At 40.4% G+C, this 19,667-nt stretch overlaps 1 protein-coding gene and 2 non-coding genes across 4 annotated transcripts in view; 2 read left to right on the top strand and 1 right to left on the bottom strand.

The window, feature by feature from the left end:
- The window catches only part of GPD2 (glycerol-3-phosphate dehydrogenase 2), a 200,401-nt gene that overhangs the window by 30,156 nt on the left and 150,578 nt on the right, over window positions 1-19,667 (top strand). The window contains exon 1 of one of the 2 annotated variants that reach the window (XM_073807700.1): window positions 6,600-6,748. The exons of the other annotated variant lie outside the window; for it this stretch is intronic. The gene's annotated coding sequence lies outside the window, so the exon portion shown is untranslated. Of the gene's footprint in view, window positions 1-6,599; window positions 6,749-19,667 lie in introns of those variants that run through there. 2 annotated transcript variants of the gene reach the window in all.
- Window positions 9,035-9,106, top strand: TRNAA-CGC (transfer RNA alanine (anticodon CGC)). The gene has a single exon. It is a non-coding gene; the product is annotated as a tRNA-Ala (tRNA).
- On the bottom strand, window positions 9,395-9,465 carry TRNAG-GCC (transfer RNA glycine (anticodon GCC)). Its single transcript has one exon. It is a non-coding gene; the product is annotated as a tRNA-Gly (tRNA).

The following is a 19,667-nucleotide window of genomic DNA, read 5'->3' as shown; positions in this document are numbered from 1 at the left end:
CTCTAGATGCTGAGTCCAGGCAACCGTGTTTTAAACAAACATTTCAGGTGACTCCAATGAGATGACCCAAGGTCCACACTTTTAGGGAAATCTAAAAGAGGTGCTACATTTTGGTACTTCCTCTAAACAAGAAAAGAAATCCCACAAAAGTTCAGAATAATCAATAATCAGTAAACAAGTAGTATAACCATCCTTCAGCAATCATGAATTTGATTCAATTCATAATTCCCCATTATGAATGTGAATATTATCAGTACTGTAGGAACTATGATAAATTTTTACTGGAACTAGGTCAGGAGTCCTCTCAGATAACTTATATGAGTATTTATCAGGCCACAAAGGAATTTTCAGTACATTTTCTTACTGAATCCTCACAAAAACCCTATTGAGTTGCAGGAGCTGTAAAAGCCACCTGTCTTCTACAGATGAGAAGGTGGAGATTCAGCAAGGGTAAATGTTTTGCCCTGAACACCTAACTGATACCTGACAATCTGCTTGGATACCAGGTCTTCTGACTCCTAGTTCAGCATTCTTTTCACTATAAAAATCTGTCTAAAGATGCTTCCTCAGCATATACCAGCATGGCCTGCCTCAAACCTTTAGAAGCTATTGTTTGAGCACATTTATGAAGTTTCTATTATTAATGATGCTAAGAAACAGTACATCATTTTTTTCTATCTGTATCACAAAAAGAAAATGCACAACTTAACACATTTACCCCCAATTTCTGTAACAGTTTTGTCTAAAAAACTGGATTAATGTACATCAGCAGTGGGGAGCATCTGTGAATGTGTGTGTATGTTGAGAGAGAGAGAGAGAGGAAGTAGATATATGGTGTTTCCATATGTTTGTGGAAAGAATGGAATATTATTCTAATGTGAAATTACAAAATAGAATTATCAATTTGTAGGTGAACTGTTAAAAGAAACGAACATGTATTGGATAATTACTATAAATCTACTTCTCTCCTCTCACCAATCCCCACCCCTCCCTGTCTCCATTCCTTAAAGACATGCATTGGGCTCATGGCCTGCTCCACCCAGACCCCACCATCTTCCTGAGGTGAATTAATGTCCCTGTGAATATCTCAAGCCTTTCAGTTCCTTGATCATCTCATCTTTATTAACCACCTCCACTCTACCTTAGATACCCATTCCCATGGCTATGTCATCACCCTGAACTTCCCCATCTTTGAAATATTTGTTCCAAAGATCCCACTGACCACAGCTCTCTCATTTGACCTCAAGGAATTCTTCAAGCATCTGGTCAACCCATTCCTCTCTTTATTACTGTTTAGGAAAATCTTAGATTGTATGTTCATCTCTTCAGTTGTACTCTTGTCGATTCCCAAATTCCTGTTCCCATTGTCCTTTCACCATGGGCACCTTCAGAATCTCTACCCAGGCAATCTGGCATTCCCCTTTCTCTGTGCCTACTGCTGACCACTGGCTCTCCACGTTTCTCTCTTTAACCTCATCTGGGTTTCAGTGCTGCCTGGAAATCCTTCCAGCTCCTTTAGACTTTTTCCATTTTCATCAACCCTTTACACACAATAACTTGTCTAATAAGGCCATGTCGATGGACTCTCTTCTTTGCAAAGGAAATAGAAGCTTTTTTCATGGAAATATCTTAAATTTACTACCTCCAAAACTACACAATAAACTATATGCCAGAACCCATCTGTTCACACTTTTCTCTTGCTTCAAGAAGGTAGACGTGTCTTCTTTAAGGGAGACTTTTAAGATATTCTTTACGCGGGCCTCTCACTGTTGTGGCCTCTCCCGTTGCGGAGCACAGGCTCCGGACGCGCAGGCTCAGCGGCCATGGCTCACGGACCCAGCCGCTCCGCAGCATGTGGGATCTTCCCGGACTGGGGCACGAACCTGTGTCCCTTGCATCGGCAGGCAGACTCTCAACCACTGCGCCACCAGGGAAGCCCAAGATATTCTTCACATATCTTTGTTGTCTCCCTCTCTTCTGACTCCATATTTTTATTCAAACATATTGAATCTTCTTCTCCCTTAAATTAAAAACAAAACAAAAAACGTTTCTTATCCCTGGACCCTCTTCAATCTACCATTCTTTCCTTTAGTTGCTCAAGTCAGAAGCTTTGGAATCATTTACTCCTTTCTTTTCCTTATCCCCCATATCCAATTGATATAAAAACTCTGCCAAACCCATTTCCTGAATATCTCTTTATTCATTCAATTTTCTTCTCCTCCATTTCCATGCAAAGTCTCTAAATCCGTGTGGTCCAATAGAACTATAATGTGAGCCACATGTGTAAAATTAAAACATTTCTATTAACGATAAGTAAAAAGAAAGAGAAATTAATTTTAACGATATATTTTATTTAATCCAGTATATTAAAATATTATCATTTCAACATGTAGTCATCATGAAAAAAAGCTACTAATGAGATATTTTACCTTCTCGATTTGGATTAGCCGTATTTCAGTAGACATGCGTTGCTAGTGGCTACCATATTTGATAGTGCACCTCTAAATCATCATCTCTTGCCTGAGCCCATCATTTCTTTGCTTGATGCCAGAAGGAAGCTTCCAGTGGTCTCCTTGCTTCCTGTTGGGACCTACTTCCATATGTTCTATAAATTTCAGCCAGAATGCGTTTTCTAAAAATAAAATCTCACGTTCTTTTCCTCTGTAGAACTCTACATGGTTTCTCGCAGCTCTATATGCTTTTACGATATTTACAAGACCCTGCATAAACTGGACCTTGTCTACTTTCCAGCTTCCTCTCTTCCTTGTCATATTCCACAACACAGCACACACACCCCACTACATATATTTTACTCCTGAGAGGTTTATGATCTTCTTGGCTTCGAGGTCATTGCATATTCTGTTCTTGCTGCATAGTTTGCTCTTCTTCATCCTTATCCCTATTCATCCTCAGTAGGCTAACTGCTACTCATACTTCAAGTCTCCACAGAAACCTTCCCTGATCCCCTAGTCTGGATTATGTGTTCCTCTTGGGTGTTCACATGGAATTCTTAGTTCCTTCTACCATAGCCTTTACTGTACTATCAATGCTTTCTTTATATTCACTGCTTCCTCGCTTACCCCTAAGTACAGTCAGGCTGGGGGCAGGACTAACTTTGTCACTTTTTTATCCCCAGTTCCAAGCACAGTGCCTAGCATGTGGTAGGTGATCAACAGATCTTCACTGAATAGATGAATGAGTAAAATGAATACATGTGACCTTTTTTAAGACAAGAAAATTAAAAAAGAAGAATCTTTCCTATTTGCAAATTCTCCTGTGATTAAAGGTAGTTGTGTCTCTTGTCCTTTCTTGATTCCTTGGATCTCACTAATTTCCAGATGAATTTGCTTCCAAAGAAATTGTTTCTTTAAGGTAGGTATTAAAAGGTAGAGAGCATGAAAGAGCTTCCACTAGAAGAAAGATAGAAAAACTTCCCAGAGAGAATAACTGAATTGCATGGCATATATTAGAAGAATTAACATTTGATTTTGTGGTGAAATAACCATTATTAAAATTAAACAATGACTTCCATGTCACTAAATCCAAGGGACATTTTAAATCATCGAAATTTTACCTGATTTCTCAGGTGGTAGTGTTTTTAAACTTATCTCCCTGTTGAAACGTTCTTTTCCAGTTGGGATCCCTGAAATCTTACTCTGGTTTTCCTTCTGTCTCCCTGGCTGTTCCTTTTCATTCTCCTTTCTCAGTCTTTAAGTATTAGAGTTCCTCCATGCTAAACCCTCAGTCCCTTCTTGTCTCATTCCCTGTTCTTTCCCTAAATAGTCTCATCCAATCCATGACTTTGTTTTCTCTATACCAGTGCTTCTCAAATATATATTTCAACACCAAACCTCTCTTCTTGTCTCCAAATTCATCATCTAAGTATCTACTTAAGATCTCCATTTGGAGAGATCAATGCACCCTAAATTGAACAGAATAAAAATGGAATTAATAACCACCTATAAAGCTCCCTCTCCCTCCAGTGTTTTCTGTTTCATTGAATGACACTACGGTGCACGTAATTGTTTAAGTCAGAATACTGGGAATCATCTTGGACACCTCCTTCTCCTGTAATCGCTATTTCCGTAAGTCAATCAATAGTTACTGAATTAATATCAGAGATGTTTTACATTAACAAATATGTACAGAGCCCTTAACACATATATGTATTATATGTTATATATTATTATTGTATTTATGCAATATATACATCTATATTTGCAGAGCAATGGAATTTTTTCTGAAGTTCCACACATTTATCTAAATGCTCTTCATTCCCTATTCTTGTAACAGTTATTGGAAACAGTAGTTTCCCTATCTATGTAACCACTGTTTGCTTCTTTCTACATTCACAGGAAATCATTCATTCTCCACTTTTCCTCTTTTGTGCATCATTTTGTTTTCTTTTTCAGATCAGTTGTGCAATCTGCATGTGTAACTTCTCACTGTCACATTAATCCTATTCCATTGTTAACACATTCCATTCCCTCACATCCCCTCTTTTGAAGCTTTATTGAAGGGTAATTTACACACCATAAAACTCACCCATTTTAACTATCGAATTAAGTAATTTTGGGTAATTTTACTGAGTTGTGCAACCATCACCATAATCCAGTTTTAGAATATCTTTTAGAATATCTTCATCGCTGCAATAGAATCCTTTATGTCCATTTACCCTTAAACACCCTTTTAGCCAATTTCCCACTTGAAATTGTAAAGCCAGGATGTATTACATGCCTCAGTAGAACTCAGTGAGTGCTTGGTGCTATGGGGAATAGAATAAAATACAATACCTAATCTCAAGGGGGCTAGCTAGTTGGTAAAATAAGACCTCAGTCAGAGACCCACACAAGAGAAAATAGATCCTATTTCCCGCTTTTGTGAATGGGCCAGTATAAGACTACAGAGACTCCTGTCATTGAGCAGATAATCTACATTGGGAAAAATCTTTCATACCCCATACAGATAGATTTTTTTTTTTTCTCCTTGCAGCCTTACAACACTCTTTCTTAAACGGACCATTGATAGTTTCCAGAAGTATGGGCTTTTTGTAACATCTTTTCTCTCTTCAATGTCATCTTAAATATGTACCTCCTTCTGTTTCCATCTATTTGTAACCAGAATCTAAATTATAGAATTTGCATCTTTCCAAGTAGACTCTAACACTGTTCAATAAATACGTCAAATTATGATCACTATAATTTTTCACTTTGGGGTACTAGTGAAAGGAGTCATGTTTATTAACTTTCTTTGAATTAAATGTAACCAGTAGCTTTTCTGGCCCTTGGGTTGTTATTAATAATTAACTGTGGTGATGAAGAATTACTAATAGTTATGACCCTGAGGAGCAAAATAATGTATTTCAAAGAGCTGCCTGTACCTTTAAGTGTTGAGTAAAGCAATTCAGTCCTTTTTCATCCAGGAAGTCACAAGCACAGGGCATTCCCAGGTGCCAAGTGCTGATTGCCCTGCTCCCATCCTTTCCTAGTCTCATTTTGAGCCCTTCTAACGGCCAGCAAGTCAGCAGGGACAGCTCACTGGAGGAACCCATTAATGTAATGTGGGGATGGGGTAGAGGAGACAGGATATGTGAAGCTAAGAAATGTTTGTTTTCAGCACGTGAACACCTGCCTCCACCAGTTTTATTTTATATGAAGGGAAATAGGGAGACGTTGGAATGCGTTAGCTTCTTTCATCCTCTAGCAATGCTAATTTCCCAATGTGCAGGGCCCTGGGCAGTGAGTCCTCCATTGTCAGAATTTTGGTAGGCTTGGGTGCTCACATAACTAGGTGAAGAGCTTGAGAAAGTACCTACTGGAACGCTAGGTTCTCTACCTTGGCTGCATATTACAGTCACCTGGGAAGCCTTTAAAAACTCCTATGTGCAGACCACCCTCAGACCAATTAAATAAGTATATTTAGGGATGGGATTCAAGCATCAGAATTTTTTTAAAGCTTGCTGGGTGCTTCCTGTGCAGCCACATTTGAGAACCACTGGACTGGTGATAGACATCTCTTGGGTTTTTTTTTTCCCCCAGTTTTATTGCAACATAATTAACATATTGTATTAGTTTAAGGTGCACAACATGGTTTGATATATGTATATTTTGTGAAATGACTAACACAATGAGGTCAGTTAACAATCATCACTAGACATCTGCTGTTATCATGAAAATAGCCCTCAAGCAGTGGCTCTCGGGCTTAGCTGCACACCGGGGTAACCGGGGAGTTTAAAAACATACCGATGCATGGGCTTCCGTGGTGGCGCAGTGGTTGAGCGTCCGCTTGCCGAGGCAGGGGATATGGGTTCGTGCCCTGGTCCGCGAAGATCCCACAAGCCACGGAGCGGCTAGGCCCCTGAGCTATAGCCGCTGAGCCTGTGCTCCGCAACGGGAGAGGCCACAACAGTGAGAGGTCCGCGTACCGCAAAAAAAAAAAAAAAAAAAAAAAAAAAAAAGATACTGATGCCGTGACCCACTCCTAGCGATTGTGACTAGCGATTGTGACTTAATTGGCTTGGGAGGGGGCTCAAGCAAGTATCAGCATTTTTCAAAGGCCCTCTCAGTAATTCTAATGTGCAGACAGGAGTAAGAACTACTGCTTGAACTGGGAATAAACATCTTAACTCGTTGCCAGCTTAGAGGGAAAGATGCTGTATACCTGCTAGACGAAGATTGCCATGAACTGAAGCAAGAACGTGAAAGGAAATGTGGAAGCAGTACCAGAGATAAAAGTTACCTGCCTCAAAGTAAGATCAATCGTTGTGAATGGTGTGTGTGTGTGTGTGTGTGTGTGTGTGTGCATATGCACGTGTGCACGATGTGTGTGACAGAGACAGAGACTGAGAATTGGGGAAATTTGTCCCCAACCAAGAGAGATGTGCTGAGGGTGGAAGATAGAACTGAACTTTTTAATACTTCATAATTTTGGACACCTGGTTAGCCTCTCTTCATCTGCAAGCAGAGCTGGGGCAGTTTTATTTGCATATAGAATAGATGGGATCCAAGAAGTATTCCCTAACTGAAAAATGTGCCTTCTCTTTCACCTTTCCCATCGACCACAATGGCTGAAAAAGCCGTCTTTCTCCTGGGTTATGCCAGACCAGTAAATCGATTTCACATTCTCTGTTGGTTTTAGAGCTTGGCTTCATTTTCTTTATCAAATGCACCAAGTTAGGCCCTGGACTGGTAGGAGGAGTGAACAATTTAAAAGAAGCCTTCTCTAGGCTTAGCTCTGAACCTTAAGAACAAAGGTTCTTGCCTGAGAACAAAGTCCCAGAAAAGAAGTGCCTCAGGTGATGGAGAAATAAGCCATAATGTGAGGAAGGGATCCTAAAGAGGATGTCAAAGATGAGGTCACCAAAGGCAAACGTGCTTCCTTTACAATTAACTGAATACTGCAGTTGTAATTTGCACTGGTGAAAACGCTGGTTGATGAAAAATGGTTCTGTCTCTGTTTCCCGACTCAGAGTCAGCTGAAGGTGTTCATGTTCTAGTGCCTCTGGATGGAAAGCAGGGGTTGGTTTGGAAATGTTTTGGTTTGGAGTAGAGCTCCTTAATGACTGTCCACTGACGTGGCTTTTTTTTTTTTTTTAACATTCTGTATTATAGCTGTATTAGATCAGTATGTGGCTTGTTCTCATTAAAAACAAAATCTGATTATGAGCCATTATTTGTTGAAATTACTGTAAGCAAACAGTAACATTTATTTTTCATCTAGGACTTGATTATGAAACTTGTGGTTTACCCAGAGTTATTTTGAAACTTCTGCTTTTCTGCTCTGGCTTTTGGCCTGCTGACTATTCCATTTACGAGGGGTGCTCTGCTGCAACGGAAAGCAGTGGAAATTCTAGGCCCTCACCGTTTGCTGCTGGGTCAGCCTTACAGGTCGGCTGGAAGTGAAGGTAGCCCAGCTCCCCTGACACCAAATCTCTCCCCTGCTCTTTCCCATCAGGGTGTCTGAGGCTTCTCTCTGTCAGCCTTCACTTCCCTGGGGTGGTATCAGTTTAAACTGCACTGGGAAGGGTCAAACACATCATTTCATTATAATGTAAGTTAGCTCATCATATGACCCAACACTCAAACAACTGGAGAGGCAATTTCCAAGGAAACAGGACTCGAGGTACATTTCTTCATTTGGGGCTGGTGCATTAAGTTAGGTGCGGTTAGTTAGGAAGGGTTCAGAGGACAATAAAGTAGCCGTTAAGTGACTTACATTCCTATCACAACATAGTCAGATGGGCCCAAGGTGTAAATATCAAACAGCGAGCAGAGTGCATCTTGAGCAGGTACTTCGCCTCGACTTTATCATTTGTACAAGATTAAGCTACAAAGAGGGTATCGGTGTCAGTTTCTTTCAGTTTGGGCCCCACGCAAAGAACACATTGTGAAGTCATTTTTACCTCCAAGAGTTGGCTGTAATCCCTACAAAACCCAGTTTATGGGGATTTGGCGTGAACACGTCCTTTTCCTGAGACGGGGCGGGGAGGGGGGGGCGTGGTGGTGTACAGGTAAATCCAAAAGGGTTTTGGGTGAGCAAAGAAGGTCCCCACCGCTCTGCTTCAGGAGCGTCTCTTGTGGTCCCTGGGCAGCGTCCGTGGCTCTGCCCGCCTGCTGGCCCCTCAGTCGGCGTCGTAGGCGGGGCTCCACCCCGCAGCAAAGCGGCGGGCTGAACGCTCCGCCCCACACCTCTGGGTTCCGGGCCGCCTGCGCAGTCAGCGCGCAGAGGAGTCGAGCTCTGGCGGGCGCTCAGCGCGCCGACGTCCCGCCCCTCTGGCAGGGCGCAGGGTACCGGATCCCTGGTCGAGCTCCAGGCGTCCGGCAGGAGTGCTCGAGAGCTGGTCAAATTTGCGGCCCACCCCGCTGACTGCATGGAGTTCCGATACACCCTAGAAGCAGTTTAAGGCGGTGTAGGAAGGGTAGAAGCGGGGTGTCGCAGAAGCGCTCACCAAAATAAAGTCTTAAAATTTAACTATAGCGATTGGACTAGTGCTGGACTGAATGAATACCTATACCAGAAAAACTTTTCCCGGCTGGGGGATGTAGCTCAGTGGTAGAGCGCGCGCTTCGCATGTGTGAGGTCCCGGGTTCAATCCCCGGCATCTCCAGGCAGCCGGGGTAGTCTTTTAAATCTCAGAACACTATATGGTCCATTACTTTTTGCTCATATACTCTAGGGCCCCCCCAAAAACGTCTAAAAGAAAGGCCCGAAAAATACGGCAAATGTCAGGGAATCGGCAGTTTCGACTGCTCGAAGAAAAAGTGAAACGGGAAATTATCGTTGATTTGTCTTTCTTCATTTGCATAAAGTCAATGTTTCTACGTTTTAATTGAACTTCTTTTGGGGTTCTGAGATGTATGGTAAAAGTGGGGTAAGGGAGAAAAATATTGCTAGTTGCATTGGCCGGGAATCGAACCCGGGCCTCCCGCGTGGCAGGCGAGAATTCTACCACTGAACCACCAATGCTCACGGGGTAAGGAATTCGTCCATACTCTACTAGAAGAGATATTTACGTGTGTACTGCTTTTATGTTAATAATTATAAATTTATGTATTCAACATCAGAGGAAGCAATGGATTTTTTAAATTAAATAACTATAATAAAATATTCAGTTAACATTTACATAAAATTCTCATTATATTTACTTCTGTTGAACCTTATGAGGAGATTCTCTCCTCCGAAGTCGTCCTTGGTGAAGGGGGCAAGTGAAAATTTTGTCATGTATACACAAGATTACATAATTACTTAGCTGTATCTTCAGATATTTAGATAATTTAGAACAACCACTCCCTTTTTACTTTTCTTATCTTAGCTATTCAGACAAATACATGAAGATATCTGTCAGGGTTTGGGAGTAGGGATGATGGGGCCCCAAGTTATAAGAGTATATTGGAACTGTGAGATCTGAACAGGGAACTTTGGAGCATTGGTGACTGACAAGTGACCTAAATTCTCTAAACTGCCCCTTCCTTAATAGTGAGAGACTTGATCCTGGGACCTCTTTCTACTCTAATAGTATGAGTCTGATCATTTACCCTTAGTTTCCATGAAGTGTAAAATTGCAAACCACACACCAAATATATATAAGGGGGAAAAAGTAAAGTGAAGGAAATTCATTCGTGGAAATGAGTCTAAATATAAGAGAGAAAGGCTCTGGATTTAGGCATTACTGGCCCTTTATCTCTGAGAGGGAAACTCCCAGAGATTTGCAGGATCTTTGATAGCCAAGAAGAATTTTGGGGAGAAAAATACATGAGAAAATAGCAGAAAACACATAGCAGTTACTATGTGCTGGGCTATGTAAATAGCATTACATATGGACTTCAACCCAGTGAAGTAGGTATTTTTATAATTACCCTAACTTAACAAATGAGAAAACTGAGGCTGTTAGAGGCAAGATTGGAACACAAGTGGTATCATGTTTAACATTTGGTTGCTTAGCCACTGTCCTGTTCTGCCTACAACAGAATAAATCACTGTGTAGTTATACCAGAAATACTGTGTGTGTAGCTCAGGAACACTGTATATCAAGAGTGGAGTTAAAGAAAGATCATAACACACTGCTGAAGTAATGTAAGAGCTTCTACATCAAGATTTATTTTTAAGAAATTTTTTTTAGTGTGTGCATACAAAGCAGAATTTGAAGAAAAATACATTACAGAATTATAAAGATGTAAAAGATATAAAGAGATTAGAGAATCAAGAAATCTAGACTACAATCTTAGTAACCCATGGAAGAACAAGTTCAAATCATTTCACCTCTCAGAACCTCAGTTCTGAGAGATGAGGTTTTAAAATTGCATTCTGAAGGTCTCTAGCTTTCCAGAAGTGCCTCAGGGCCACTAGCTAGTGGGGCCTCACCTTCTTTTCCCGGGCCCCTCACTTCACCAGCTCATTTATAAACTCTCCCATTTATTTGCATCTGTTTGATGGGTTACAAGTCTAGAATAAAAAACATTGAAAAGCCCTCAACTAAATGACCTAAGTTCATTTGAATCTGAAATGTTATGATTCAAAATAAAAAAAGCAATCTAAAAAAACCTCAGCATGAGAAACACTACAAAAATTTTAAACAGGTGGAAGGAATCAAATAAGAAGTATGATCTAATGGCAAACATTATTAGTGACCTACCAAAGGCTATTTTACTTTTTTTCTTCCTAAAAGTCTGGGAGAGGCTACCTAGCTCTAGGGACAAATGTGGTGCATTAAGCCAGTTATCCCATTTTCCTTTCCAAAGATTGAGCCGGGATGGGTTTGTGACAGTTCCTGCCAATGAGAGAAAAGAATGGTCAGCTAGGGAAAGACGATGTGTATGGAAGATCTCTTTAGCCCTTTCTTTCTTGCTTGTAACACTGCCTTGTGAGGTATAATGCTTAGAGCTGCCCCAGCCATCCTGTGACTTGCAGGGAGACTGAGGATGACCCAGCAGAAAGAAAGAGACATTGCACCATCCTGGAATTTTCTCCAGCCAGATTTTAGGTTAGGTCAGATAATTAAGGATCTTAATTGTTTAAGCCCCTTTGAGCTTTTTTGTATTTTGTTACACGCAGCCAAAGGCATGCAGGGTGTGTGTGTGTGTGTGTGTGTGTGTGTGTGTGTGTGTGTGTGTGTCCAGCAGTTCATACACTTTCTGGTACAAGTCTTCTATTCTGTAGAGAATCAATACCTTGAGATTTGGGTGAGGCTAACTTGCCTCTTCATCTCTATTTTTCTGTCACAGTGATAGGTCTACCCAAATATTTTCCCTTGCCACTGTGCTTGAATAGAGATGATATGTGATGATAGCAGGGGTAATCAGAGTCCTTACCAGAACTTTCTTTCCAGAGCTATAAGCAAAGACTATATTTTTGATGTGGTGGGCAAACAGGTTGAATGTATAACTGGGATTGTTTGTGGCCATCTTGCTTGTCCAAAAGAGTTAGGGACATACGCACCCCTAGTATGACATTGAGCCCCTAGAAGCAGCCATGCCTAACTAGAACAAATTCTGATTTTGCGTTTATATGAGTCAGTAAATTGTCCTTATACAATAAGTTGTCTTTTATTTTTTAAATCAGTTTGAATAACATTTATATTGCTTGCATCTGAACAACACAAATTGAGAAGTTATTTTACTCCAAACAGTAAATTTAGAGAACTCATTACTCCAGAATGTGCTATAGGCTGAAAATATGAAAGTTTAAAAAAAGTTTAAAGAAATTCATCATCAGTGGTTGAATGACCAAGAGACAATAAAAGCCATACAAAAAGTTTGAAGGACCCATCCTTAGTTGGTTGGACTAGTATTAATTCTGTAGCAAAGGAAGCCACCTAACAGAGCATTTGGAGAGATGACCTGGCAACAGTGTGTCAGAGAGATGGAAGTAAGAGAAACTAAAAGTAGGGAAATTCACCGAAGAAGTGGTTACAGTGGGAGTGGAGAGGCATGAGGTCTCTAGCATGAGGCAAGGCAGGAGGAAGAAGAAAAATGAATCTAGAAATCCAACTTAAGTGAGTGGGAGAATAGTGGTGTATTGTAGGGAAGTGAGGAGAAGAAAGGACGGGAAGAAAAGGGTAAAGTGTTTACTTCTGGAAATACTGACTGAGGTAAGTAGGGGGAGACCCTTACTGGGCAGCTGACGCCTAGATCCGAAGAAATCAAGGCTCCAAGGTGGAGTGGGGCGTTGACTGTACAGAAGTGAAAAGTAAGAATGTAGATGTGGAGGGAATCACAGAGAGAGCCGAGAGCTGAGGGCAGAGCCTTGGGAAGGTCTATTTTAGGGAATGGCAGGAGTTGAGGGGACAAAGGGAGAAAATCAGGGGAGTGGGGTGTCTGGAATCTGTGGAGACATGGCTTCTCAGGCAGGCAGAAGCCTCCCCCTTTGCTAATTCTGAGTGACACCTCATGACAAATACTGGTATTACTGTGTTTCAGGGATGTGCTCTGAATTCACACCAGAGATGCTGTGGCAGGCGATGATTTTGCCCTTGGTATGGTCAAGCATGGAAAGATCACAAGATGGCACACACTAACCCTTTCCCTAGTCTGCCGGGCTCCCGGGCTCTGATGAGTGGCCCCCGCTGAGGCTGGCCAAGAGGAAGAAAGCAGGGAGTGCCGTGGAAGGTTACACAGTCACATCTCTTAGGAAACCTGGTCTTTGGGACAGCCCCATGGGCCAGGCAGGGGCTTGTAATTCGCATCATAGCACCTTGGGACACTTGCTCAAGGCACCTAGTCCTGGCTGGTGTTGGCTCACCATGGAAATGTGGCCAGGCTTACAGCTGAAGAAAGCAAACCAGTTAGAAACAGAAGTAGTTCATAGAATGCATAGCCACCAAAGCAATGACTTTTTTTTTTTTTTTTTTTTTTACCTTGTGAGTGATTGTATTGATTTAATACACACAGCTTATTTCTGTCCCAGGTTACAAACTAGCCCTGGGGAAATGGTGGAACCAGTCATTTGGATTGCCCTTTACTGGCTGCGAATTAAATCATTACTTATTCCATTTTAGAATCATAAGTAGTACCCCAAGGCCTACTTTCCTAAGGATTAGAATCAAGGCATGGAAATGAAGAATACAGGTGTAATTCTAAGATGCATGCAAGATGTTGAGAATGCAGCAATTTTTCCTGGAAAGCTGTCACTGCAAAATCATCGCGCTCTCGATATGCTCATTCCTAGCCCTCCAGCATGTCCAGTTAGTCAACACATCTGATTCCCCCCTTTTATTTATTTATTATTTATTTTTTGCGGTACGCGGGCCTCTCACTGTTGTTGGCCTCTCCCGTTGCGGGGCACAGGCTCCGGACACGCAGGCTCAGCGGCCATGGCTCACGGGCCCAGCCGCTCCGCGGCACACGGGATCCTCTCGGACCGGGTCAGGAACCCGTGTCCCCTGCATAAGCAGGCGGACTCTCAACCACTGCGCCACCAGGGAAGCCCCCTCCCCTCCCCCCCCTTTTAAAATGGCATTGAATCTTGCTTTTCCTCCTCATGCTCATCCCTCCCTCCTACCTAGTGCAGACCCTTATCAACTCACTCCTTGGGTTGCCTGGGAAACCCCTGGTTTCCTTTGCCATCCTGTGTACTGTTACCAGTTGAATTTTCTCCCTCCTTCTCCTATTCCTTCCCTCACTCCCTGCCTCCCTCTGTTTCTGATTTCCTTAATTTTTGAAAATGTAATCATTCCTTTATTGCTGGTTCAAAAATTGAATTAATTTCAAATCCATACAGAGTCCTCAGGCTATATGGGTGTGAATTCTTTATCCTTTTCTTGTGACACCCATCTCTGGATGCAGCATTTATTCAAATACTCTTGAGCTGTGTCACTTGGTCGCTCACCATCTAGGGGCAGAAGTGGCTTTCCCCTCCTTTCCCAAGGGCTCCCTCTTCTTCCTCTCAAGTCATTTGGTCTCTTAAAATATATTTTTTCAGAAGTAACCCATGCATATGGTAAAAAACTCAAAAGGTGTAAGAATACACATTAAAAAGTAAGTCTTAAAAAAAAAGGTAACTCTTCACCCCACCACAGTCCAGTTCCTGGGCTCCATTTCCTACAGGCAACCCGCAGTCATTCATTTCTTGTGTTTCCCTCCACAGATATCCTATGTAGATACACATATAGCATTCTACTTTTATGCACAAATGGTACAATACCATACACACTGTTGTGCTCATTGCCTTTTCTTTCTTTTTTCTTTCTTTTTTCAGAAAAATAGATCTCAGAAAAATTTCCTTCTATGTGCATGTAGAGCTACCTCTTTCTTTTTCATGGCTCTATCATTTTTAACTGCCCTTTACTGGCTAGGAATTAAAATATTATTTATTCCATCTCACAATCACAAATGGTGCCCCAAGGCCAAGTTTCCTAAGGATTTAGGTCAAGGCAGGTAAATGAAGACTGCAGCCATAATGTTATGATGCATGAAGATGATGAGAATGTCCATTGCATGAAGGTTCCATCATTACCTTAGCCAGTTCCTTAGCAGAGGACAATTAGTCTGTCTCTGATCTTTTGCTAGTGGAAACAACACTGCAGTGAATATCCTTTAACAAAAGCCATTTTGCTCACGTATGAAACATGTACACGATAAATTCCTAGAGGTGCAACTGCTAAGTCAAAGGGTAAGTGCATTGAAAATTTCAATACATATTGCAGAATGACTCCCAAGAGAAGTCTGTATTTTTTTAAACAATGATTTCATTATATTACTCTTGTGCTTACCAACCTCCCAGTTGCAAACATTTTCTAAACCTTGCTAGATTCAGGTGCATCCTGTGCAGTTGCCCAGAGCCTCGCACTTGGATGGTAATGGCACACACCATAGCTTGTATGCAGCATGCAGAAGGAGTGGGTTAGAGAGCAACATGGATGCTCTCAAAAGCATGATACCTAGTGAATAATGTAGGCTAGGGGAAAATGAGATATGACAAGATAAGTTACGTAAGTTTAAAAATAATGTATGTACAGCTTTCCTGGTGGCGCAGTGGTTAAGAATCTGCCTGCCAATGCAGGGGACACGGGTTTGAGCCCTGGTCCAAGAAGATCCCACATGTCGTGGAGCAACTAAGCCCGTGAGCCACAACTACTTAGCCCGCGTGCCACAACCACTGAATCCCACACACCTAGAGCCCGTGCTCTGCAACAAGAGAAGCCACTGCAATGAGAAGCCCGCGCAGTGCAACAAAGAGTAGTCCCTGCTCACCGCAACTAGAGAAAGCCTGCGCACGGCAACAAAGACCCAATGCAGCCGAAAATAAATAAATTTAAAATAAAATAAAACAATGTATGCAAAACATGTTTTGTAAGGTCACATATAAACAAAAAGATGTATATGAAACACAATATAGTGATGGCTTATGGGGAGGCAAAAGGAATGGAATAGGGATATGGGGATAAAAGTGAATAAATATATGAACAAAACAACAAAGGGGTGTGGTCCAATGATAACAATGAATCATGAACAGAAAGTATAAGTAGCTCAACTCTAGACAACTGAGCTCTTCTCAGCTCAAAAAATGATGAAAAAGAAAAAGCAAAGCATATATGTTATAAAAATGCAAACAACACAGAAAGGTATAAAATTGAAAGTAAAATTTTTCCTCCATTCTAGTATTCCTTCTCTTCCCCATTTCCTAAATCCAGTTCTTAAAATTTTCAGCCACTAATAACTTCTTGTTTAATTTATCTCTCTGTATATCCATTTCAGCATAGGCAGATCTGCCCTTACTATAATAATGGCTGAGTCCTCCATGGTAGAGAGAGAAAGAGAGCGAGAGAGAGAAAGAGAGAACATAATGTAATCAATCCTCTATTGATGAGCCCTGTTTGCTAGAATGTTTCTCATTTTTAAATTGATTTTTGAGAGTATTTGTTTATAAACAAACCTCATTTGTATTTTCCTTTTTTGAGCTCCTTCAGTATTTCTAGTCCCTGTCAAAATTTAGCTCTTAATTACTGACAAAAAATATTTATATTTTTTACTCTTATTCATATCTTCCTATTACATCCTACTTGTAGTCAGAGAAAGTTTTATACAGCTGTTTTGTTTGCATGATTGCTTTTCAGCAGTCCCTAATGCAATGTTGGATATAAAGTCAGTGTTCAGATATTCTGATTGATATTGGGAATTACATGTGCAAAGTAACCTACTCTCTAGTTTTGAACAAAGATGTCCATTTAATGGATTTAAATAATAAGGAAGATATGTTATAGGCAGCAGAAACGATCTTCTAAGCAAGGAACAGAAGAGCTGGAACCAGCTATAACTTTATCAAGGCTATTAATATATCAAAAGGAAAAAACAAAATGTGTCTCTGGGAAGGGGTTGGGGATACTTGGCTTGGAATAGGGAGGCACACTATAGCTATATGCAACTCATCCAAGGATGAGAAGGGCTCAGACTGTCATCTCTAGGTTACATTTAGAATATACAGTGTATGCTAAATAACATGAAAGGGCAAGGAAGCCTCTCTGACCAGCGGTGAATTATCTTCCAAACATCCTTTTTTGTTCAAAACTAGAGAGTATTCATGACAAATTGTAGTACAGTAGATTACAGAAAGATCTGATTTCCCAGTGTTCGAACCGGCACATCCTGTGCCAACCCTGCTAGTGCTGGCACACCACAGAGCCTCTGCTCCCAAATTCTGGCTTTTTTTTTTTTTTTTTTTGGTGTGTATTCTGTTGTTTCCTCATCCTTATGGCCCTCAGACATGCTCTTGGAAATGATTCCCAACTTCCTTGCTTCCTGGTACTTCCTCTTTGGGGCATTTATCTCCTTTAACCCAGTGCTCTGAAGGCTCAGTTCAGCTCAGTTCCTAAGGCCCCAGATTGGATGCAATAGGCCTAGAGAATAGGGCCAAGACGATGTCTTAAATAACTTCGTATCCCCTCAGCCTTTTGCACAGATTTAGTTTTCTCTAAGCGTGTGCTAATATGATGGACAAATCCATCTTTTGAGTGGTTTGCAAATGCCTTGAACTTTTTCCATCCAGGATTGAGTCATCCTAGCAACAGAAGCTGTGGAGGTAAGATATCTTAATAGAAACTTAGACACTTAACTTTGGTTGAATACTAAGAACCATTAACACATTTGTCTTTATTTTTTCTTTACCTTCATTTACTGCAAGGGGCTGTATTACAAAGTCATATACCGTTTGACTTTGTTTTGATCCTTAACATTCATGACCATCTTATCTTGAGTTTATGCTTAAAAGGTTAATACTGCTATTAGTTACTTGGAGACCTCTTCACTCTTCCCCTTTCCTCTGTTATGTATATACAGTATTTACCCAGAAAGGATATTGCACTGGTGAAAGGAATATTTCATTTGGTCAATTAACTGAATGTCTAACAGACAAATTATTTCCAATTTAATGTGATTTTTTTCCCCCACACTTCTAAGACTAATCCTATGTAGTGGAAGAAAAATAACAGGGTTGGTGAAAACAACTAAAACTGCATACAGTATTTTTAAGAAATTAGTCTTTGTTCAGCTTGAACTAACAGCAAAATAATTACCATAAACTAGAACACTTGTAGTTAACAGATTGAGGAAATTAAAGTTTAAGTAACTTGCTTAAAATTCTTCAAAAAGTAAGTGGAGGGTTGGAAATATGACTCCAGAGCTTATACTCTTGACAAGTGGTCTATAACAGACCCATAACAGATTTACTCTGTATTTGATTTGTATAACTTTCCAGTTATTTTAAGTTCTATATATTAAACAATTGCATCAATGCATATTACTAGCAGTTTTTCCTTTAGCACCAGGTAGCTGGAAGACATCAAGCTAATCAGATGTCTTCTACTATGACCTTAAGGGTCATTAAACCTGCAGTTGTTCCTCAGAAGGGTAAAGAATTCTAAATATAATTGCCATATTCTGACTTAATGATCCCATATTATAGCACAAATACATACTATTAAAATAACATTCAAATGTTTGAATCATTGATAGGAATTCTTCCTATAGGATCCTTCATGGTCTTGAGGAATATTATGCCTGGCCAGAAAAGCTAAGTCTGCTCAGATACTAAGTAGTTTCCTTGGCTCTGTTTACTAACCTGAGTGAAAGTGCTTGCCCAAGTCAGTTGAGAACACTGGTTAAACAGAACACCCAAAGCTTCTCCTACCAGTGTTGAGTAATAAAGAGGCAGGCTTTATCAGTCACCCCTTAGAAAGTACCTGTAGACAGTTGTATGGAACACTTGTGGCATGATATAATAGTTAAAAGTTCAGGATCAGATCAGGCCAAGTTTTAAATCCCATTTCCATCTCAAGCTCTCTGAACTTAGGCAAGGCATGCACCTCTCAGTTTTTCCCTTGGTAAAATGTTTTCTCAGTTTTTCCCTTGGTAAAATGTGCACACGGTTGGACTTACCTCTTAGGGTTATTGTGAGAAGTACATGGGCCAACGCATAAAAAATTCTCCCACACTGTCTAGCAAATAATAAACTTAGCTCAATAAATGTTGGTTATTAATAATAATAAATGAGAACCAATATGGCAAAACCTGCTTATAATCAGTATAAAGGTGAGTAACATAGTTATAAGGACCAATAAATATAAAACTGAGAGAAGAAACAACATAGTATCCAAAATATATTTTTTGCTGAGTTAGCCAAAAAGGCCGTTCTTTATTTCATCAATATTTCATAGTCTTTGCTTATACTTTTTGCAGCTATTTTGGTAGGGATGATGTCACAACTAATAATCATGATGGCCTTTTATGTTTATAGTATACTTATGTCACGAAGTACTTTCACAGGCATTTTGCTTTGCAACAATCCTGTGACAGCTAACATTTCCTTGTTTTAATAGTGTAGAAACTGATGGTTAAAAAAATAAAACTACCATTTCAAAGAGGCATAAGGTTTTTTTCATTCTAAATTCCTGAATTTTCTTCCATGGGAGTGTGGAGAATGTAGATAAAGTGATCTATATATTTAACACAATTAGTGAATCAGCAGAAAGGATTCAATTGGATTTAGTTTGCCTCAGAAATTCAGTCACTTCAGTTTAAATAATTTGCAATGTTAAATTTAAAAGTGCAAATGCACAAATCACTTGGAGACAAAGCTTGATTTTCCTTACAATTGAAGGATAGAGTCTTGATGTCGTTCTTGCTGTCACTTAAATTTTAAAATGGTGATAAAAATATAGAGAACATACATCATGTCAT

The sequence above is a fragment of the Tursiops truncatus genome, chromosome 7 (assembly GCF_011762595.2).
Source record: "Tursiops truncatus isolate mTurTru1 chromosome 7, mTurTru1.mat.Y, whole genome shotgun sequence".
In the NCBI taxonomy this organism is placed as follows: Eukaryota; Metazoa; Chordata; class Mammalia; order Artiodactyla; family Delphinidae; genus Tursiops; species Tursiops truncatus.
This window is presented reverse-complemented; position numbering and strand designations above follow the sequence as displayed.